The sequence below is a fragment of the Lactuca serriola genome, chromosome 6 (genome assembly GCF_051521515.1).
Source record: "Lactuca serriola cultivar US96UC23 chromosome 6, Lser_US96UC23_V15, whole genome shotgun sequence".
Taxonomy (NCBI): Eukaryota; Viridiplantae; Streptophyta; class Magnoliopsida; order Asterales; family Asteraceae; genus Lactuca; species Lactuca serriola.
Genome location: NC_136413.1, coordinates 29,683,467 through 29,708,475, shown reverse-complemented (window position 1 = coordinate 29,708,475; position 25,009 = coordinate 29,683,467). Strand labels below are relative to the sequence as shown.

Genomic DNA, 25,009 nt, shown 5'->3' with positions numbered 1-25,009 from the left:
TATGAGACCGTAATTTCTCAACCTAAACTTTAAAACTTTTAGGATTTAAAAATCAATGATTTTATAAGGTTGTTTAAAATTGACCTGAGTGAGTGGTGTTTCACTTGGTTATAGTTTGATCATCTCACATTGATATCGCCAAGATTTGGTAAAAAATATTGCAGGACAATTATTTATTTTCAGATGGCAAGGGTGTTGGTTCTTAATTTGTGGATTCACAATCATGGGTCGTGTGATTTTTGGTTATTCGGTTAACTCTTCTTTAAATTTAGGGACCATGGATTTTGGGTAATTGGGGTGGTGATTGTCATTGACCAGAATCTTGTATAGCATCAGGCTAACATTCACATATATTTTAGCCAACATGTATGTATGTATGTATGTTTACATGTATATGTGTTAGTGTGTGAGTGTGAGTTTTATAACTTGTTAATGAATTGGGAGGGATGAAAAGAAAGGGATAGAATTAAGTTGATTATAGTAATTATCTTTTTTTAATTAAGAAATGAAATAGTGCAACAACCCATGGATATTATCCCTTATTTGGGAAGCTACAATCTATTCGCAATTGACCATTGGGTCTGTAGCCAAAAATTTACCCTTAGCGTTATTGCAGTAAGCAAAAACATTTTCTCCAGAGATTCTAACTTCGTTGGTTGTGATTTTAGTGCACTTAAACCTCCCGCTGCAATTGAAAGTAATTGCTTGCTTATTTGTTGAAGTCCCATGTACATTAATATACGTTACGTCACTCACTTTTACTGCTTGCATTGATGGCTAAACCAACAAAAGAAAAGAAAAGAGTACATGTTAAATACTCGAACATATATCGATCTTCGGTTATAGATGAAGAATGAGATTGTTGTTATCAAGAACACAACTCACCGGTGCTGGGCAAAAGGCATCTAGAGATTGGCTGCAGTAATGTTGATCGATTATAATTGGATTTTTAACATCTACGAGATGAATGTCTTGAAATAAGATCCCCTTCGCATACCCCCTCCCATTCTACATTATAAGAAATCGATTAATCAAAACACCTTTTAAAACCATTAAAAAAAATTCTTATCAACTTAGTTATATGTAAGACTACCGGTACTGTTTTGATTCGTAATCCATTTGTTGTTCCTGTGAGATTACAATTTTCCACACGTACATCTTCCACTGTGTGATAATCACCATTTTTCCCAAGGCTTCCGATGCTTCAAAACAAACCCAAAGAGTGATGGAAATTTTGAGTAAAAGCCATTAGAAGATTATCATGATCATCATATATATGTCTTACCTTATGCCATGACCAGGTCCACATATCACTCTTGTTATATTGATATTAATGGTGCCACCGTTAATAGCCACACAATCATCACCTACATAAGTATATCAAAAGGGTTGACAATTACATATCATAAAAGAAACTACTATGAAATCAGAAATACAATCAATATCTCATACCAGTTTGAATAGTCGAATCATGGATGTTAACATGGGATGATGAACTGATGTCGATTCCATCAGTATTTGGGCTGCGTTCAGGTGCATAAATTTGAAGATTTCCAACATTTACATTATTGCAACCATTAATGCCAATATGATGGTTTGGGCTATTAATATGCGTTGTGCCACTCAGCCGAAGGCCATCACACTTATGAAAATGTAACGCCTAAATGAATATATTTACATGTTACTTTTTTTTTAATACTTACAAAATTGACATGAATTCTTATATTTTATATATATATATATATATATATATATATATATATCTTACCGATGGGACATAACAAATTTTGGCTGCCACCTGCGAAAAGGATATATGAGTCCCAAGTTTTTTCATTTTTGGTATTAATTAATTTCAAGATTAATGAAGAAGCTTAACCTCATTTCCCCACCAGAGCGAGCCTTGACCATCAATTTGACCAGGTCCATGAATGCTGAGTCGGTGCACTGATGCGAAATCTATCCAATTTCTTTTTTCTACACAACCTTTCCATCCATCGAATGTCTTCGGTGCAGTGATGTTGCCCAAAAGCTACCCATCAAAATACAAATTATAACAACATTAATTATAAAATTTTGGAAAGATTAATGAAATTTAGTTTGAGTCTGATTAATTTTACCTGAACATGTACCACATGGTAATTGCATGGACCACTGAATGACACGGGTCCTATCAAAAAGGTCTTCTTTGGTATGATCATGGTTGGATCTGGCGAATCATCTCCACATAAATCTTCCCAGGTTCGAAGAAACGCCTGCAATGGTGAAGATAATTAGAAAACTTTGCATGGAACCATATATTTTTTTTTTCAGAATAAAAGTTGTAATCATGCATGGCTTACTTGAGAATCATCTGTATCCCCATCTCCTATTGCACCATAAGATGTTACATCAAAGATCCTGGCATTCGCCATTGTTGTGCAAAGTGAGAAGCAACACAAGCTCACCATGACAAACATCAAGAGATCCTGCAAGGTTGAGTAATCCAAGTGTAGTGAATCTGTTAATTAAGTTTGAAATATTCATATAAGTATAGATAGTCAATGGGTCGGGATTTGGTCTGAATTCATTGATAATCTGATGATATGACAATGACCTGATTAATCGAAGAAGATTTTTCAAGACCCTTTTGGATCCATTAACTTTTTTTACTCTTTGGACTTAAGAACATATGTAATTAATGAACAATTTATACTTTAAAAGGTTTGTTGTCAAGAAATAGTCACATTCTAAAATTAATTTGGTTATAAAACTACTCGCTGTTTAAGATGTTTTTCCATCGTTTATCTTTAGAAATTTCTATGCATTACATAAAACAAAGCACATTTACATATTAATTGGAGTAAAACACTTGGGTTTAGTAAAGCACTGGTGGTCGATCATGAAGTAAATTTGTATTTTGTACAAAGGTTCATACCATAAAAGGTTAATAAACTTTTATAGAAAAGATATTGTTGCCACATCTTAATATAATGGACAGGTTTTACAACATTTGACATTATTTTATAAATGTCTCAACTTAATCATTTTTTGTAAAAGTTGTTCTTGTTGAAAGGATGCCGTATAAAAAAAAAAACTTGTAGTCAGGTAATAATATAGTTAATTTATTAAAAAAAATTGCCGTCAAATTACGGGAGGGCTGAGAGACGATATACGGTAAATCATACATATGATAGTTTTATGTAGAATAAAAAATTTCTCAGTAGAAATTCGTTGGTTGAATAAATCAAACTTTATTCACTCGATCATTTAAATATAAAACATATCTAATATCATAGCAAACAAAATTTGACCCACTGATAAACTTGTCTCCATGGACACTTCAGATGTAGATCTTGTTATATAATCTTACCATCGCACTCAAAGTGATTGCACCTCTCGACTCTTGTAATTTGATTTAACCTACAAGTCACAGTCTCCTACATTTATATAGACAAAAGTTTAATAGAGCAAAAAAAAAAAAATAAATAAATAAAAAAAAAATAAAAAAAAAAATTGAACCCAAAAAACCAATTTCATCCATATATTTATTTTACTTATGGATGGGTGTGTACCAAAACAAAAAAATAAAAAAAAAACTTTTTTTATTATTATTTTTAGGTTTAATTTTATCCAAAAATCTGGAATATAAGGAAATTCATAATTTTTTATGTATATATATCATAGAAAATCCCATAAAAACCGTTATTTTTGCAAGTTTCTATCGGTTTTACAAAAAGTCAAATGTTAGGTCCATTAATATTTTCAAATTTGTATTTTTTTTTTTTCAATTTTATCATTTTTGCAAATTTATCCGACAAAACATTTTTTTTTTAACAAATTTAAGAATTTTAATGAACCAGAAACTAAACTTAAAGGATGTTATGAACTAGACAAAATGGTATAAACGAATATTTTTGCCAAACATGAGGACGTTAAAATGTAGAGGGTAAAATCGAAAAAAATTGCATATATTAAATTTTAATGAACCTAAAATCCACAAAAGGGTAAAACAAAAAAAAACTTGCAAACTTTTGTCATTATCGTGAAAATATAAAGAACAATATGGTCTCTTAAAAAATTTCGGTTCAGATTCAATCTGAACAGTACCGAATAAAAAATCATACAATATCTATCTATTTCTTAGTTTGGATAATTGTCATTCAATGACCAATATGAATTTTAAGAATATATGTGATTATCTGAATGATAAATCTATACATACTGAATTTAGACATGAATTTGGATATATATTCACATATACATTTCAATCCGGCCAAATTCACATATGAATGTGACTGATTTCTAATAGTAATCAGAGTAAATTCATTTGATTTTTTTTTCTTTTAATGTTTTAACATTTTAATCATACATAAACAAATTTTACTAAAATTACAAGTGAATTTTATCAAATTTACATATGAATGATAAAGAATTATTAAAAAGTATGCATACAATAATCACTTTCAAGTGAAATAATTTTACGTGTAAAAATACTAGATACAAATCAGATATAGAATAACAATATTCATGTACAAAAAAAGAATTTGTTTAATTCTGATCATTCTACAAAATTTATTAAGGTTTTTCTATATTTTATTTTTTGAAAATATTAATAAAAAAAACTCATGTTGTAAATTTTTTTTGGTTCTCAATGCAACTCAACTTTTTATTCTTTTCAAATTAAATATATTTATACATTTATAAATAAATGTATTTTATATGTATGTATAAAAATATTTATAACGTTAACATTTATAGTACCTTCATCATTTATTTCATTTACTTTTAAACAAAGGCATTTATTTTATATACGTATAGAATCCAACCTAATTCTTCATGTTCACACATACAAATTCATTTATATTTTTCAACAAACTTTATATATATATATATATATATATATATATATATATATATATATATATATATATATATATATATATATATATATAACATTTTTGGTCAAATGCTGAATTTTAAGTCGTACAAACATACAATGCATTTGTACAATCAGTTTGTGCATTACAAAAAGAGTAGAGTACATATTGTCAACAACTGAAAATGTCAAATCTCTTATTCCCTATTCTTAGACTATTTTGACCCGGTTTATTCTTTATCTCCGTATTTCCTCAAATCTCGTAATTTCTGTTTACAAATCTTAGATATATATCGCTGACGTTTCCATATCTAGGGTTTAATTCATCTTTCAGCATTCAACTACTATTGTCACACCCGTCGCTTGGCGTGGGTAAACGGCTAGTATATATATATATATATATATATATATATATATATGTATGTATATATGTATAGAGAGAGAGAGAGAGAGAGAGAGAAAGAGAGAAAAGATCAAATAAGAACCACTCAAGGTTAAGAACCATTTAAAAATCATTTTTATTAAAGTATAACACAAGAATCCATTTTCATCTTCTATTATATCAAATGTACATGCATTAAATGTGTTTGATGAAATGTTTCACTCAAAACAAGCTAAGTTTTTAAACTTTGAATAGACAAAACTACAAAATTAGTCCCTGTGGTATTCCAAAAACTTTGGATAGGATCCAAAAAGTTTTTCGTTTGCATAGAAGGTCCAAAATCAAAGTTTTTCTGTGATTTTGGTCCAAAAAAACTTGAAATGACGGTTATACCCTTTTACTTTCATTTTCATATATTTTTTTAATTTTTCAAAATAAAAAGAAAAGAAAATAATTACTCTCTCTCTCCCTCTCCCTCTCCCTCTCCCTCTCCTTCTCTCTCTCTCTCTCTCTCTCTCTCTCTCCTAAAAGTCAAAAAGCACCCGATCCATCTTCTTCCTCAAATAAGGGTATGGATTGCCTGCTTGGATTTTGTTCAAGGATGGGTTAAAACTCATTTTTCGACGATGTGCTTCATAGAGAACAGTCATCACCTACTTTATCTATGCTGTTTACTTACTAGAACTCGATCCACAAGAAAACATACCCAAAGAAACAACTTTAGCCCCAAAATGGTTCATCCATGAAAATAAACACCATCGAGACCCAGCATCCCCATCTTCGCTGTTCTTCGATTAATCTTATGATCAAATTGCAACTCGAAGAAATATATATTAAGAAATAAGAAGTTTGACTAGGGGTTGTGATTTAATCGAACCACTCTCTCTCTCTCTCTCCTCTCCCCCTCTCTCTCTCTCTCTTGCTCTCTTTGTGTGTGTATGTGTGTGAAGATGCAGATCTGATGAGGAGAATAAAGGAGAAGTACACACATATTAAGGTTAATGATATTTAATACAGGAGACATTGTCATAGATCTATTTCTTAAACATTTGAACAAAAAAATCGACCCAATCGAATGTGGATGGAACGTGGCAGAGGGCCGACGATCTGATCTTTAGAGCAGCGCCGACTATGGCGATGCTAGTTTCACCGGACAGTAAAGGCGGCAACGTCGGTTTGGAGGAAAGAGAGGATTGATGGAGAAGAAGGTTTGGATCGTTTTTCAGCATCAACAGGGAGCACATAAACACAACTCATTAAGAATCAGGTATGATGGGTGCCTGGATGATGAAGATCGATCATAAGTGTATTACAATCTAGTACCCAAGATACACGAGTATCGAAATCAAGTAAAGACGAAGTGTGGTGATAATTTTGTTGGAATGAGATGATGAAAGGGGAAAGATAATGGTGATTATTTTGTTAAGAAGATGGTGGGTGATTATGAATATACACCCATAAATCGGTTTGCAGAAACAAAACCCACACACAAATCGATTTTAGGAACCATCATCAAGAAAAAAAATGGAGTATGTATGTATATGTTATTGACTGTGTTTTGGGTGTAGAGAGAGAGAGAGAGAGAGAGATTTTATTTTTTATTTTTTTTAATTATTTAAATACCAAAATAAATAAAGAAAATAGAAAAAAGAAATGTAAAAGGGTAAAATCGACTTTTCAAGTTTTTTTGGACCAAAAACAATGAAAAACCTTGATTTTGGACCTTCAGTGCAAGCTGAAAACTTTTTGGATCCTATCCAAAGGTTTTTGCAAACCACAAGGACCGAATTTGCAGTTTTGTCCTTTGAATAATATGAATAAGTTTCTAAACTAGTTTGTCATGTCGTAAATGAAAGTGTAGACTAGTTTCTTAAGTTGTGAATAAGTGGTTTTTTTTTTTGTTTTTTGTTTTTTTTTTTAATCATTACTAAGTTATTAGTGCATGGATTTTATACATATATGACTATTTCAATTAAAAAAAATTTTAAGCTATAAATGCATGATTTTTTATAAGTATTAAGTTATGATTGCACCATTTTTTGTAAGTATTAAGTTGTGAATACATGAATTTTTTTTCATCAGTTTTAGTTGTGAATAAATGAATTTTTATAAATTTTAAGCAATATATATATATATATATATATATATATATATATATATATATATATATATATATATATATATTCATAAGTTTTAATTTGAATTTAAATGTTTTTTTATTATATTAGTGTTTTCTTAAATAATATGAATTTAGGTTTTTTAAGTTGTGAATTGTAATGAGTGTGTGAACTGCTATCTAATACAACTTCCAAGGCTCCAAACATAATCAGATGTAATTTTTAACCTGTAAATATATTTTATTAAACTGTGAATTTGTGTATTAAATTTTGAATTAAATGTACTAAGTTGTAAATTGAGTATATTAAGCTGTTAATTTTTTATTTTTATTTTTTTATGAATTTTATGTTTGCTTCTAAAATATAAGATCAAAGAAGCATTATATATAGATTTTTTTCTCTAATTTTTAATAAAATATGTTAAAGTTAAATTGTGAATATTATGTAAATTAAAATTTGAAAGAAACACTAGCCTACATATCTGAATGTATAAATATAAGTTTTAAGTATAAAATATTGACGTGAATGTATAGTTTTTTGTGTATTAAACTGTGAATTTAATATACTAAGCTGTTAATTTTGTGTATTAAATTGTAAATTGACTGTATTAAACTGTAAATTAATTGTATTAAATTGTGATTTTTTAAATGAATTTTATGTTAAAATATGAATATTTATATTAATTTTCTTGTGAGTATTTTTTATGCAGTAAATATGTAAGAATGTATTAGTTTTTATAACTGTTGCATTAAACTCTAAATTAATATATTAATAAGTTTATTAAACTGTAAATATAATATTTAACTAATAATGCATGATTTTGTATACAAATTTGGTTTGAAATGAACCATGGTTGCGGCGTTGAGATGGATGGTTGGTACTGACATGTAGTAGTTGATGGTAGTGGTAGAGTTTGAGTTTGACTCTTTTAAATTGGTGAATTAGTGATATTATGATTGTATTTGAATTGTGAATATTGTATACTAAACTATGAATATACTTTATTAAATTTTATATTTACATAGTTTTTGTGTTAAAATATGAATCTATATATGAATAAAAATATTAGACAACAAAAATTATAATTTTGTCATTTTCGTACGAAAAAGACAAATAGTTTATTTTTTCATAAAGTCATGCAACTAACATCTCCTACCACTAATTCCAACCGATGTGTGTTTAAGATGATTTTCAACTATTAAAATTAGTTTCTTTAAATTCTAATATATGTTTCATAAAACACCAAAATATGTTTTATAAAAGTAGTATGCTTTTGTTCCTATAAATATTTTTTTGATTCTTTTAACCGTTAATATATTTTTCACAAAACACGAAAAACATAGAGGCATACTATTTTACTTTTATACATTCATACTCTTGAAATTTGTTTTCTTAAGATACTAAATGTATGATATTTTTAGATTTTATAATTTTTTTCTTTTCTGGTTCACATAAGGTAAATAACAGTATAAACTAGCAACAACAACCATATCTATACTTGAATGCCCTAAACCTCCATCTACATACATTATAAATTAAATAATTTAATTTAATAGGATAGTGCAAATTCCTTTATAAAGTGAATGGTTACCATAAGAAACCATTTTAACTAAGATTTTAAATATGCCAAATAATAAAATATATCTCTCAGAACTTCAGTCAAATTTTCTTCTATAAAGTCAGTAACGTGTATAGATGTATAAAGAATAGACGTATAAAGCAACTGTGATTTTTATGAAAATTATATTTTATACAATCAAACTTTAAAAAAATCATTTTTGTAGCAACTTAATTAATTATACTATGAAAAGATAGTAACAGGTCTGTCAGAGACCAGTAAGAAAAAAAATAGAGGAACCTAACTACCTTAAATCGCATTCGACTCATTGCTATTTGGTAACCTGTATTATAAAACTGTTCCAATGTATTTCTTCCAAAGTTCCAATGTATCCATTCCTTAAAAAAAACATGTGGTGTCCAATGACTTAAATCTATTTATCTTATTTATTTTATTTTCTATCTAACTAAATGGACAAACTATAGACAAAACTTAAAACGTATTGAAATATAAAGCTATTTCTTTTTCAGTTAATAGTTGATAAATAAATCATGTAATAATATAATAAGGTAAGGAAATGTTGTTTTATATGTTCAGACCGCACTGTAACAATATTGCCCTCATTCAGGAACTAGCCAAAAGAACCATCCCAACTGGTAGTTCATGCAAATAGATCCGTAAAACAAACATAAATTTCTATAAAGAAGTGAAAACAATTATAGAAAATAAACAATGATATAACTAAAAATTTAAAAACAAAATTATCAAACTTATACTAAATCACCTGCTAAATACTAAGTTGTTTTAAAAGATTGGTTATCTTCATGACGGTTTTTAGCATATCAAGTCCATACAATCTTGTCAAATACATGATAATAAAACAAAATACATGTTAACAGATTTATCTATCACAAGAATAATAGAAGATACATTTGCTCCATATTAAACAAAAATTAATGGCCATAAAAGAAGTTCCAATGAAATTTGGATTTGATGTGTTTATATTATCAGTCTACAATACAAATTAACACAATAAATTTGTAAAACATGGGCATGATAAAACAAAAATTAATGGCCATCAATTTAACAATAAAAGATACGTTACTAATAATAGGAGGATAAAACATAACTTAATGATCATCAATATAATATAAAAGCTGCCAATATTTTTCTCTAACAATTCATGCTTTATAGAGTTGTACAATACAACATTTTAAAACACAAGTTATTATGTATGAAGAAAATTTGTTGTGTACAAATCATCTCCCTTTGGAAAAGTTAGATCTATATACTTCCTAAGTGATCAGCAACCTGAAAACGAAAATAGAATGCATCAACATACATTCCCTAATTAAAAATAAAAGAGAAAAAAGTGAATTTGGGTAAGATTTATTGACGTGAGGTAACAAAATGATTTGCATACTTCCCAAGCTAGTCCATTGTGAATCATACCAGCCTAATGCTGTAAAAAGTAAAAAGTAACATAAGAGAGATATTATATATATCCAAAACATTACAAACTAAAAGCATTAACCAGTGTTGTAAAACTCCCTGAGTTGGCCGATTACTTCCCCGGGTACTCGCTACTCGGCCCCTTACCGAGGCAAGTTACAGAATCCCGAGTACTCCCTGATCGGCCCCTTACTGAAGTTAGTATTGTTGTAAAACCTGTCAACTCGGTGATTAATACGTATAATATACTTAACCATTTATTATTTAACACACACATGCGATTATTACTACATACATATCTTCAATTTTCAGTAATTGTTGACGAAGTGAGACCATTATATGTTTTTTAGTTTTTATGTATTTACATGCATCTAATTTTGTTATATATTTCAACCAACTCAAGATTTTAGCTTATGGTTTTGACATATATAAGTTCCCTAAAAATATTTATGCATGAATTACCAAATCCGAGTACTCCCCGAGTACTCTCGAGTACTCCTAAGTACTCGCTACTCGGTAGTTGGCCGAACAGGTACCGAGTAACGAGTTCTACAACCTTGGCATTAACAAACCTTGCTAGCAAATCATGTGAAAGAATATGGATATATGGAAGCTAACTTAGTATAAAAACTACTTGAAGGAAAATGATGTGTGCATAAGAAGAAAATGTGGGTCTGATAAAAGAATAGATTTATTTGCTATAATATAGTCATGAAAGAGAAACACAAGGGTAAATTAATTACAAATATAAACACAAGGATTGTTAAATAATGATACCAAAATCATTAGCCATAGATCAATATAAACACTAATTTTGGTTTTTTCTCTTGGTTTTGTTTTAACCTACCTAATTCTGCTCAATCTTCTTCTCTTGATTAAAATAGATGCAAAACCATCACCAAGATCAGTATATGCCAATGGGTAGTTGTGTCAACCACAAATTTTGGCTTTTTATGGTTTTTCCAGCATTATACCTTCCATTGTCGATTGATGCTCCCTTTTCTATTTCGATTTAGGCACTTAGATGAATTCCTCATGAAAGGAAACAAACTAAAATACATTCAAAATTTTGAAAACCTACGAAAATCATAGAATCATCAAGATCGCAGAAAGAAGAGAACTGAAATCATGAAATCATGAAAGATATAGGGATGCACGGTGAGGGAAAGTCGTAAAAGTTACCGACAACATGAGAAACGGAATAAAAGCAAATGAAAAACTATTCATCATAACAATTTACCTTCTTATAGAAAAAACATAGAGGATAATGGGAGTTGCTAATTGTTAGGCTTGAGAGTTGCAGGCAGATGAGTTGAAAGGTGATAGTGAATGTCATGGTGGTCAGGAAAGGTTTGTGGTACTGATGGCTAGATTTTGTGGATGTTGGTGATTGGATCGGTGTTTTATTATTAGTTAGTTATACACTTGATTGGGTTGATCAATTCAACTATCACTGTAAAAAGAGAGGGAATGGGCGATATATGGGGAATAGTTAAAGGCTGTGTTAAGATTGAGATGGTGACATCCTCAAACTCATCATCCATATGACAGACATAGAGATAAAGACGTTGATTAGTGATAAAGGTTTATTTCTTTCAGCGTCTCATCAAAATTAGCTTCTTCTCTCTTGAAGACCACTAAAGTGGGTTTATTTTCGGTGATGTTGGTGTAGGATGCAATAATTTTGGATGTGAGTTTCTGAGGCAAAATAAAAAGAAAATTGTGAAAATGGGGATATACAGTTAGATTGAGAGAGATGGAGATGGAAATGGAGATTCTGCAGAGGATGGGGAGTTGGGGTGAAGATTCAACAGTTCAGAGGAAGGGTTATGGTCTTTGTCGCCAGCATAAAGGACTTAAGGATTTGGTGCGATATCATAGGAGGTCCATGGGGTTATCGGACTTGCTAAGAGTTCGGGGAGTATTCATCTGGATTTCAAGAGTTGGGCGATCATCAAGATTGGCTAGTAATGGAATGCTAATATTGGTAAGCACAGGTGATCGTCGGTTCAGGTTATATAAAGGTAAGGTGGGTTGGGAATCCATCAATTTTTTGTGGGATGGGAGAGCTTCGACGAATCCAAGTGGGGGAGAATCATTCAGAATTCTGGGAGATGGATCGGGTCTGGAACTAGGATAAGTTTCACATCCCAATCAGGAGGAAAGATGAGTCAAGTGGCCTTCTGGATTGGAGTTGTGTAAGTTGGCAGTTCAGAAAACTTCCAACAGCTGGTCGGTGTCTTCTTCGTGATGTATAGCAGACTTGTGGATGGATCTAGGATGAGTGTTATGCTAGAGCCTAACTTCCTGTTCTTGTTTGATGAAGGCTTTGAGGTTCAAAGCATGACCCGAATACCTGATTAGAATTCAGTCGGATGCGGGTTCGACTCGGGATGATTGGGGTTGAGCTGGTATAGGTGTGGTAAGACCATGGGTGGTAACGATGGCTAGTTAGATGTGTTGTAAGACTGTGGGATGGCCGTAGCATTCACTGTATTGGTAGATAAGATGGAAGTGTTGTAAGTTTGCGATGGGATCGTAGCATTCACTAATTTGAGGTAGACTATCGTTGGGGTGGTCGTGAGTATAAATAAGGATCAGCTCATGCCCGGGCGAGAACAATTCAGGGATGGGTGCCCCTAGGAAGTTCTCGTGCTAAGATCCCAAAGCGTACAATATTGTGATACGTGCCAAAGGGGGATGTTACACGTTGGTATCAGAGCCTTGGTTTGAGGGATTCAGACAAACTCTCGGGTGTGTCTGAACTCAAACGGAGGGTTTGGTAAAAATTTTCAAAAAGAAATGTTTTTTAAGGAAAAGGTTTTTATAATACCAGAAAGGGTGTGGTGCATGCAATCGACCAGGCTCAAGTAAGTTTTTCCTAAAATACCCATAAATGTTATCTGATATGATTTTGCATAATGAATCTGTGAATCGCATGCTAGTTATGGCTAAAGATATGCTCAATGTTTGGATGATAGAATGCTAGGAGAGATGCCTTGTATGCATGTTGTATGAGCTTGTAGACTGTATGCTAGTTCTGATCAGTCAGTGGTAGATTGGCTTGATATGTGATGCCTTGTAGCCTAGGAAGCATGGGATACTAGAGTGGGAATATGTATTGGTATCAGGGATTGCTAAGTGTTTGCTTTAAAAGTTATATACCACTACTAGAAAAAAGGCCTTTTACGACGCTCATTGCGTGTCATAAAACGCTCAGACGACGCGCAAATGCGCGTCAAGGAAGACCCTGTCATAAAGAGAGACGACGCGCTTTTACGACGCGCATTTATGACACGCAATGCGTATCATTAAAGCCGCTGTCAAGAAAGGCCATGTCATAAATGAAGATGACACACATTTTTGCGTATCGTAATTTTTATTTTTTTTAAAAAAAAAAAATATTTATAGATTTACTAATTTTCAAATTAAATTTGCATTTCTTGTCTCATAATAGAAAATAAAATACCATATACAAAAAATACAATCCATTGCACAAAAGTTAATGTCATACAAAATACATAATAAAATACAATAAATAAGAAAGATAATTCGTTGCACTAAAATGTCAAATACAAATAATCATCGCTAACTATATAACCTAATACTACATTGCTATTAAGGGACATCATCATAACTCACTGAAGGTCTTGGAACAATGTTCTCATCATCAACTCTTACACCAACCTTGCTTTAGTAGATGACTTTCACACAATCAATATTGAAATAGATGCTGCCCGGGCCACCATAGATGCTGCCCAAACTTACCGAGCTCAAACTTCCCTGACCAAAACCCAAAACCAAACAAACACCATATCAGACACACTATTTAAATCAAAAATAAAAATGTAACGAATAGAACCTTGAAAATCATAAAACAAAAACTTAAAATTTACATGAATTAACCTTACTATATAAGTGCTCCAACCTCGTGTGGGCCCAATTCCTTGAGAATGAGGAAGAAAAATTGGTAAATAAGTTAGCAAGAAATAAATTTTTGGAATTGGAAATTAAATTATTTGGATAATATCATGAAAATAAATGAAGGATTTCATAAACCAACCTGTGGCTAACACCTCATATGATGGAGATGTAATTGGACCTTAACGTGTAGTGTGGTTTACAATTTTTTAAAGCATCTTCCCACATGACTCTTAATTATGTGGCTAACACTCTACCAAATGTAACTAAACATGACCAGGTCTATATAAAAAAACAAAAATAAAAGTAGAAGTTTAACTCTTCTTTACATGTTCTGAATTTTGTGCACTACAGTGGAGTTCCTTTATGTATAGTGCATCTCATTAAGTCACTAATTCAATTGAGAAACTTTGAGCACTTCGTTCCCTGTAACAAGTTACACATGTAAATGAAATGATACTAGGGTAAATCTGAAAACCATAATTTCGTGGCCTTTGAATCTCATTAAGGAAAATAAGTTGTGGATCATGTCATTTACCGATTGAAAGAAACTGTAATTGACTACATGGACACAAAGTTCCTGATTCATCGAACACTTGGTGTTCATACCCACTCAGCTCCACATAAACCAAACATAAAAGAAAGGGGGAAAATCATTATATCATATACATCAACATATTTATAATAATCACTTACTTGTCCAGAAAGCATAGATATATATTCTGATTATCAGACAACTCTTCAAGCATCCTAATGTTCCAATCATCGTTAGATCCAGCCAACCCAACTTACCTGTAAGTCATAAGAAATGAGATAAAAGAGAAAAAAAAACATGAAACTAAATAAGTAAAATTGTAAAACGGATGATATTATTACCTCAACTGAATGATGATCTTGAAATTGTTCTGAATCAAAACTTTTTTGTAAATCATAAGAAATGAGATAAAAGAAAAACTACCCTTTAGTTTTTGAATTTTTGTGGTGTATTATAATAAGTGCACATATTTCCATGTGTGCTTTTCTAGGGATGCTGTTGATTGCTCCAGGATGCAACTCCAATATACCTTCAACAAAAACAACATTTTAAGGATAAATGATAATGAAAGTGATTTTGAAAAAAAAAGATTACCAACAGTGTCTATGGATCCAGATTCAAGAACATGTTTTTCCACAGTTAGTGCCCGCTCAGCAGCAGCCAAACCTGCATCATTTCTATTCCAAAATTATGTATAAGACTCAAATATGTCATACAAAAAAGATAATAATAATAAAAAAAATTTATAAAGAATTGTTTATTTTATTACCTTTTTGGCATTAAAGCAGCTCCCGCATGGCCTCCATTTCCTCAAAAATCAACTCTAATGCTTGCAGGAGCTGTAATAGCAGTCACAATACCAATAGAAATTCCTTCATTTTCCAAAATTAGTCCTAGTTCTATATGAAGTTCCTGCAATTTTGCCCCTGATATTGAAAACACTTCCTGCAAGTTTGCTTCCTTTCATGTCACCTAGTGTAAAATACCCTTCATCTTACAACACCAAATAAAAACCAAACCATGCTATTAGTATTAAAATACTCATGCAAACAAAATTAACAGTAGTTTATTTATTGCCTTTGGTCCAATCATGTCGACTATTTGACACAAAATATCTTCAAAAAGAATAGGCTCATGGGCCATGCATTATAACAACTTTCACTAACTTTATTTATTTAATCAGTTTAAAATGATCATTTAGTAAATACCACAAGGACCAAAATTTAAAGAGAAAACTTATTGGGACCAAAAATGTAATTTACTTGAGGTTCCCATCTCCAGTTAAGACAATGAAAGAAATCTTACGTTTCACAGAACGAGGCATGAGAGGTTCTCGTGGCGGCGGTTGTTCAAAAGTAGCGGTTAGTGATGTTATAGCGGTGGATCGCACGACGACATTAGGGGAATCGGTAGCACCGGATTTTGGATACGGTTTTCTCACAAGGGGTGGAGGAGTTGACAGATTTCTTGCATTTGCATTCTCAAATGTGGAAGCAAGAGCATTAAAGGCTGGAGATCTGCCTCTCACACGAAATCGATCTGTGCTAAATGACACGCTTCTAGAACATTGTGGTTTTTCTGTTGCTACAGACATTCCTCCATGTGATGACACAATTGCTCGCCTTTTTGGTTTCTAATCATAAAATTATAAACATAAAACATCTTCTTATTAATCACACCAAATCACCATTTTATCCTTCCATTAATATTCATCATTTTTAACAAACAGTCTTGAAGAAATAAATACGGAATTTGTGTCTTACATTATTCAAGGTTGGACAACCTCCATTTTTTTATTATAGACAGTTTCCTTTGGAACGAGTTTCAGTGCATCTGCAATCATATTAACAGATACAATTCGTTAAAAATTTACATATTTATGGCTTTAACAGATTAAACTCGTTAAAAACTATATATAATAAAACAACTTACTTAAGATTTGGTTGAATACCATGTGAAGAAACGTGTGAAATACTATGGCTCACTTCCTTCAGTTATGATATAAATTGGAGTTTGAAGAGATAATTTATCGAGAAGGAAATCATGTTTCAGGAATTTATGTTGAATTCCCATCTCAATGAGTGAACGAACTACATATATAAATTTTTGGAAAAAAAATGTAAGAAACATTTATTTTTATTACCTCTCCAATAACCAATGCTTGTGTTTTTAGTTTCTGATCAACTTGTTGATTCACTAACCTCTGTTTTAATACCAAGTGCTAAAGAAGCAGCAACAGCTACCATTGAAATGATCAATGTTGTATCACTACAAGCATCAAACATAAACCTCTATCAAATGCATATCATGAAAAGATTTAGATTAAAACATGTTCAGATAATGAATGTCATCAATTTTGGTTTAACCACATGGCGATTGATGATTATAATTCCCCAACGATTGTTTAGTATAATTACCTAACGATTGTCAAGGGCAAAAAGGTAGTTAAACCTTTAAAGCTTCACCTGCAATGTATTTTCATACTAGTTAGCAAAGATGGTCCATTCTATCAAACAAGAATCCTATTGTAGGATCATTTGCATTCTACAGATGTTGACAAGTCAGACTTGTTAATTAATGCATAAGAAATATAGGAAAAATAATAAATCATGATTCATGAAGTATACATACACACAAACATGAGAATAATAATTATCAAGCTTTCCGATTCCTCTTATTCTAAAAACATTTTGCAATGACCACTATCTAATTATAGTTGAGATCCATTAATGGGATCCCAAATTGAGAATCAACTAGAACATACATAAAGCATTAGGAATGCAGAACATTTTCTTCTTCTTGTCCTATTTCAACATTCTATGATTAATCATGTCTCTTAATTACCTTTAGCCATCGGATCATCTCTCTTATAGCAGCAAGATTGCTAATTATCATATAAAAAGAAAAAATCATACACATTGTCACTAAGGCATATCATCAAACAATTGGTGTGCAATAAAGATCTACTTAAATTAGGATTCCTAAGTTTTTTGATTACGTCTAACTATTAATGAGTAGTAACATGTGGTTTGATCAGGCAACAACAAAGATTTTAGCACGCCAATTGATCAGGCTTAGACAACAGATAGCCAACCTACAAAGTAGTCGGGCTCAAATGAGGGGCACAGCAACACATACACAGGTAAAATGAGGGACATCACAAGATCTTCCAATGCTTTTTGGTGTCAAAAGTCCCATTGCCTTGGCACATCGAAAACAACACCAAGATTGCCCATGCGATATACATCCATGAGGACCCTGATAAATGGTAAAAGATCATCAAAAAGAATGCCAGATGGAAGTACCTCTATGAATTTTTGGAAGACTAACTGTTCTGATATATGGGAAAAACTTCATATTTCTGAAAATGCCCCTGAAAATGCCCCTCCTCAAGCATCTCCTCCATCAGATGGAATAAGTTCCACTGCTGAAATTCCTTCTTTGCCCCCGACATCGCCTCCATAGTATATTCCTCAAGGTAAAACATCAGCCAAAAAATAATAAGAAGAGCAAGGGTAAGGACGAAGTTGTGATCGAATTAAAGAGAGAAGAGGGGGCATACCGGTTAGAAGAAGGCTTATCTGATTGTAAAAACAATATATTCTCTATTTCCATTAGTACCAAACAAAACCATGTAACCTTAGACCTCAGTTAGTTGCTGAATCATCGAGTACAACACCGAGCACAACCCTAAATCTTCGAGGAGTCACAGTCGCCGACGAAGTGAGGTGAGACGACGTCGCCAACCTATTGTAGAGAGGACTCCATTGCGTTTTGAATGGTTCTTGAAAAAAGCCCTAGAATCGTCCCTTCAATTTTGTGTGTGTGTTTGAGAGAAAGATAGAGATAGAGATAGTGATAAGTTTGTGCGTGTGAGAGTCAGCATATGTTGAATAGGGTTTTTGAAAAAAGAAGTAGAAGCGTCCCTTCATGGCGGGCCTTTCAAACTTTTCGGAATTTTATTTCCCCCAAAACAACTGACCCCACGTTTCATTAAAAAAATATAAAGCGACATACATAGAGGACGTGCATTTTAAGTTATGTGCCCTCTGTGTTTTTATTTTTTTTTCAATGTGGCACTTATTTTAGCACGCGTGAAAATGCGTGCCCTAAATCCTTCTAATTTTCCGAGAGTAGACATTATTTTTAGGGCACACACTATTGCGTATCATAAAACAACGCGTGTCATGGTTCGCGTGTCGTAAAAGGATGTTTTTCTAGTAGTGTATGGTTAGGATTGTATAGCCCAAAAAAATATTGATTTGGACTTATTTCCTGTTCTTCATTTGGTTCTACTCCTAGGGTAGAATCTTTTATTCGACAATCTATTTGATCCTGTATTGTGTATAATTTGCATGCATAAGGCAACTGACCTTGAGAGTGGAAGTTCCTAGCATGAGTTGTAGTATATGGGATTGGATGTTCTTGGTTATTCTATGGATTGGAATGTTACTACACGAATGATTCTTGTTTTGTGCTTTGTGGAACTCATAAGTGATATGAGTTAGCTATTAAGTGAATATGTTAAGTCACATGTGACAAAAGTTGGATAATCTCAGAGTGATGGATTTGATCCTATTGCATAGCTCTCGTTTGAGTCTCACCGTTGTAAGGACGAGTCTTTTACTCGAAGGATTATCTAAGCTTTGTTGCATGTGATTGTATTCATGAGGTAGGTAACTGACATTATGAGGAGTTCTTCAGCAGCTGATGGCAGGGTGTAGTCGGAAACTTAGGAAAGCTTAGGTAGTGTTTCGTTGGGTTTAGTTGCGCTGTTTTGAGAGCATTGTAGTATCGATTTAGAAGGTGACTTAGAGGATTCAGGATGATTTTGGAGGAAAGTATGGGTAGGTGTGGAAGGTAGTATTGGGCCCATACTATTGGAATCACATGATCCGTACTCGAATCGAGTAGGGTCTGGGAGAATCTAGGAAGCCTGTGAGATAAGGATTCTTAGATATGTTCTGATCAATTATATGGTTGTTCTTCATATTGGTTATGAGCACGGGGGAAGAAGGTTCGGGTTCAGATTCAGGCTTAGGTGCAGGTATTGGGCCGATTGATGAGCGCATGCGGGAGTTCATCTTATCAGAGGTTACCCACTGTATTTTGGAATGGATTTTTGTGATCTTTGGTTTAGTCAAGGAGGGGATTTTGAAGCTCTTGAATGGTCATCTCAGGGCTTTTTAGACCTAGATTGTAGCGAGGCAGTTGGGGGCTCATCTGGAGCCCAAAGCTTGTGGAGCCCTAGAATCGTTTAGGAAGGAGGATCCTATTGCTAGTTCTTTTCATTTGGGATCAGAGGTGAGTTATGCACCATATTTTCAGGGGGATCAATCACATGATTGGATTGTAACATAAGTTTCGCAAGCCTTACACGAAGAGTTACCCGACATCATTGGGTGTGTCATTGGTAGATTGGTCGCCAGGTTTGAGGGTAGGACCTTGGCTGTTCAGACGGTTGATGGGATAGTCGGGGTAACCCACGAGCAATAGATTGGTTCGGATAGGAAACTGGGGAAGACGAAGCGGACTCAAGGTACGACTCATAAATCTAAGCAGTTGGACGTTTCCTTGGCTAGTATTAAAGACCCCATGGGTCGTCATGGTGGCATGAAGGATAAAGGGGAACATGAGCATGTGCACAAAAAGTCTAAGTGTGGCAGGTGCGAATGGATGGGCCACAACCACCAAGAATGCACCCTGGAGGTAGAATTGTGTCATTAGCCATGTCATATAAGGGCGAATTGCCCACGCTTAGTGGTTGGAGCAGCTCAGGTTCCATCGCAGGTATTTTGACAGGAAGAGGAGGTCGAGATTTATGTAGATGCTATCACGGGTATGTTATCCATTGCATTCCTCTTAAATATAATCAGTAGTTATATTACTTTTGTATCTTGTGGGTAGGGTAAGTAGTATCTCTAGGTTAGTTTTTTGTTTTTTGTCTGGGTGTACCATCAATGATTGTTATGTGCCATTTTGTATGCCAAGAGTCATTCGTGGGTCGTATCTTGCTAAGTGGGATTTTGTTTTTTGGGTGATCATTCTGGTTCTTTGTTGGGATCAGTTCAGGGGTTTTGATTGAGAGATCTTTAGTGGAGTCAAAAGGATTAGTTTTTCAGCAAAGTCAGAGTGCGGGTGTGATAGCATCGTTCAAGTGGAATTGGCATTCATCTACGGCAGGACCTTAGGATCCAATCACTACCGTTGCTAGGGAAGGAACAGTAACAAGAAGATAAATGTGGCAGCCACATGAGCTTGTTTGGCCATTGGAAGTACCAGGGGAATTTTACTATCGTAAGGGTTGGTGATGGCTAAAATTTAGAAATGTTGGGGAGGATGGGGAGTTGGGGTGAATATTCGACAGTTCAAAGCAAGGGTTATCGTCTTTGACAAATCCAAGTGGGGGAGAATCATTCAGAACTCCGGGAGATGGATCGGGTGTGGAACTAGGATAAGTTTCACATCCCAGTCAGGAGGAGATATGACTCAAGTGGCCATCTGGATTGTAGTTGTGTAAGTCGGGAGTTCAAGAAACTTCCAACAGCTGGTCGATATCTTCTTTGTGATGTATAGTAGGCTTGTGGGTGGATCCAGGTTGAGGGTTGTGTTAGAGCCTCACTTCCTCTTTGTTTTTATTGAAGGCTTTGGGGTTCGAAGCATGACCCGCATACTTGCTTGGAATTCAGTCGGATGCGGGTTCGACTCAAAGGTATAGGTGTGGTAAGACCATGGGTGGTAACCATGGCTGGTTAGACATGTTTTAAGACTGCTGGATGGCCATTGCATTCACTAGATTGACATATAGAATATAAGTGTTGTAAGTCTGTGATGGGATCGTAGCATTCACCAATTTGAGGTAGAATATCATCGGGTTGGTCATGAGTATAAAGGAGGATCATTTCGAGCCCGGGTGGAAACAATTTAGGGATGGGTGACCCCTCAGGAAGTTTTCGTGATGGGAGCCTAAAGCGGACAATATTGTGGTACATGCCAAAGGGGGAAGTTACATAATGTATAGTGTATATGTCTGTATAAGGAAAGACACATTCACACATCGAAAGGTAAATTATTTATATGATAATATTTTAAGTTTAATTGTGATTGGTATTTAATTAACTAATTTTTTTGTATTTGTAGAGAAATTTTGATTGGGATCCGGTTTGCTTGGATCCCCAGAGTGCTAAGTTGTTGCAGGGCATTGATGCGTATGTACAAAAATGTTATAGATACCGGAAAATTACAACGAGTAATCATTTTATTAGGGTCGGAGGGCTTGCAGATATCCCTAGAGCATTAACCCCCACCACGACCCCCAAGGTATGTCACATGGTAATTAGGTAAAAGCAATTGAACATTTTTCAAATGCATAAATTTATAAAGCGTTCAGCAACAAAAAAAAAGAAGTCCATAAACAACAGAAATATGCAAACAACTCATGGACTTACAAATCATGGAAAAAATCACGGATGAGAGGGTCTTGATTATAAAACGAATCACCAGCTGCTAAACTAATAAAAATACAACATTTTCCTAATTCCTACATGTATCATTAATTTATTGATTAAATGGTTCTAGATTAAGTCCGATAACACAGTTGGTTAACATTCGTAATTGATTTCGTATCTCATAGCTACTGTTCAGATTTAATCCATTATTAGTGTATCAATATATTGTATTATTAGCTTAGCCCCCTAGTGTATACGCCAAGCCCATGTATTATTGTAATTGTATTTGTATCTATTGTATACCTCGCTATAAGGACACGAGAATATTTTCCTAGTCTTGCTCAATATGGTATCAAAGTAAATTCTCCTCTTTTTTCTCCTACTCCATATCCTTTCCATTCAGAACAGGGACATATCCTCCCTTGCATCACTAGAACCCTACTCCCACCACCTATCTCCTTCATATTATCATGGCAACATGCCTGCTAATACTCCACCTCTTCCCCCCCACAAAGTATTTACAACCACAAACATTAAGTCTCATATCCCACCCATACTTGATTTAGAGCGCATAAACTATGATTCTTGGAGGGCTCTCTTCCTCACACACTATCAAGCACATGATGCTATTGATCATGTTGATGCTACTCATGATGCTCCTATAGCCAAACCTATGGATGATGTTTGGAAGAATGTCGACGCTATTGTGTTGATGTGGATATACACCACAATGTCCCAAACTCTTATTTAAATGGTTCTAAAAAAATCCTACGCAAAGGATGTATGGCTTCACTTGGAAAGACTATTTCGAGACAAAAAAAGAAGATATAACAATGCAAATCGATACGGAACTCCACAACTTCACCATAAGGGACTCCACCGTAACAACCTACTATTCTAAGATTCAACATCTTGTTGACCTCTTGTAAAATCTTGATGCTTAATCCAAGGTTCAAGACAAACACCTAGTAATTTATACCATTAATAGGTTATCTCCCTAGTATGCACATTTTGCAACCCTCATACGTCACAGATCTCCCTTGGACAACTTCTTGGAATGTTGCTCTATGATCTCACTAGAAGAACAACGCCTAGTCACTACTCATCCTCAATATTTTTCAGCACATACTAGCCATACTTCGTCTCTAGCCATTCTTCACATAAGGACTGTTGAAAATCAACGAACCAATAACAAAAATTTTCAGTGCCATGATCAGAGGAATTATCGGCGTGTAGTTGGCGATTTGACAGGCAGCGGGCTGCTGACAGTCGATAACAACTGCATCCTCTTGTCGACCTCCGTCTCAGTCGTATGGTTTTATCCATTAATCCTCCACCACCGACCCCTCCTCAGATCCATTGGAATTCTGGAACAAATCAATAACGACCACAATGGGCCTCTTTAATAGCTCGCCTATAACAATACTCCAATGACCTCCTTGGTCTGGCTCCACAACAGTGAAATCAACAACCTCTGGCAAATATGAATGTGGGCTCATCTGTTGGACATCCTAGTGGTGGCTCTATCTTACTTCCTTGGAACTGGTTCCATTCGTATCAACTTATTGCTCTTCGGAAATTTTTTTGTAGCATGTCTCTTCAAGATCCACAACCATGGTAGTGGATAATGGACACTGGCGCCACCGATCACAGTCAAGGATTATAAGACCTGTCAACCTCTAATACGATGTGATAGTGACAACCCTCTTTACTCAGTTCTTCCATCCCTACCTCACGCCTATGTCTCCTCCATTTCAACTATTTGGCACCAGCGTCTCGGTCACCTCGAAAATAAAGTTTTTGATTCCTTAATTTCAATAAATTCAACTTCTTGTAATAACAATCAATTGCATGAACAGTGTCAAGCTTGTCAACTTGGCAAACGCATTAAATTTCCATTTACTAATTCTGATTCAATTGTGGCAAATGCTATTGATATTATGCACTCTAATCTTTGGACCTCTCCCTTTTATAATGTTGGTGGTTTACGATATTACATTATTTTCTAGATCATCACATGCACATACACAAACACACATAAACACACACACACAGTCTCTAGCCTTATCTAGTAAAACAAAAAGCTGATGTCTTTGCAAAATATCTTAAATTTACTAAAATTGTTTAAACTCAATTCTATAAAACCATCAAAATTATATAATGTGCCAATAAGAGGGAATACAATAACAAACAGTTTCATGACAACTTTGCCACACAAGGTACCTAATTTCATTTCTCATTCCCACACATAATGCAAAAAAAAGACCGTAAATCTAAAAGAATGATACGTACCATCAACATCATTCGTACCCTTTTGCTTCAAGCTCACATGCCCCCTACCTATTGGGATGAGGCTTTATACATGGCCATCCACATACTAAACCTCATTCCCCCTACCTATTCGGATGAAACTTTATTTATGCAACAATTTCACCCACTCAACAACATACCACCTTTACCGAGACATCCTCATACCCAACCTTAACCTCACTCTCTGGACCGGTCCCATCATCAACTACATAATCTCCTTCTCTCTCGGACCCCTATTACATACCCACCCATTCTGCCATGGTCCCTATCATACCATCCTTAATTGCAACCACACACCCCATGACCAATTGGGCGTGCAGTGGCATTTTCAAACTTGTCACTCGTCTCAACCGTCATGTCTCTTCCGATTCTCCTGTCCCAAGATCATATTACATGACTGGCGTCAGGCTATGCATGACGATTATAATGTT

General features: G+C 33.9%; 2 long non-coding RNA genes and 1 pseudogene across 7 annotated transcripts; all 3 read right to left on the bottom strand.

Moving 5' to 3' along the window:
• Window positions 1–558: 558 nt before the first annotated feature.
• LOC145059624 (putative polygalacturonase At3g15720) lies at window positions 559–2,411 on the bottom strand (annotated as a pseudogene).
• An 11,490-nt stretch (window positions 2,412–13,901) lies between these two features.
• On the bottom strand, window positions 13,902–15,499 carry LOC145058261 (uncharacterized). 5 transcript variants are annotated; one of them, XR_013686296.1, is made up of 5 exons: window positions 15,419–15,499; window positions 15,162–15,349; window positions 14,428–15,077; window positions 14,271–14,310; window positions 13,902–14,147 (listed from the first exon to the last, which is right to left on the bottom strand). It is a non-coding gene; the product is annotated as an uncharacterized LOC145058261 (long non-coding RNA). The 5 variants fall into 5 exon arrangements; XR_013686295.1 differs by having other exon boundaries at window positions 14,271–14,711; window positions 14,824–15,077; XR_013686294.1 differs by having other exon boundaries at window positions 14,271–15,077; window positions 15,415–15,499.
• A 96-nt stretch (window positions 15,500–15,595) lies between these two features.
• Window positions 15,596–18,674, bottom strand: LOC145058263 (uncharacterized). Of its 2 annotated transcripts, XR_013686299.1 has the most exons (7): window positions 18,126–18,674; window positions 17,238–17,285; window positions 17,022–17,088; window positions 16,753–16,910; window positions 16,584–16,653; window positions 16,126–16,453; window positions 15,596–15,813 (listed from the first exon to the last, which is right to left on the bottom strand). It is a non-coding gene; the product is annotated as an uncharacterized LOC145058263 (long non-coding RNA). The 2 variants fall into 2 exon arrangements; XR_013686298.1 differs by having other exon boundaries at window positions 16,753–17,088.
• Window positions 18,675–25,009: the final 6,335 nt, after the last annotated feature.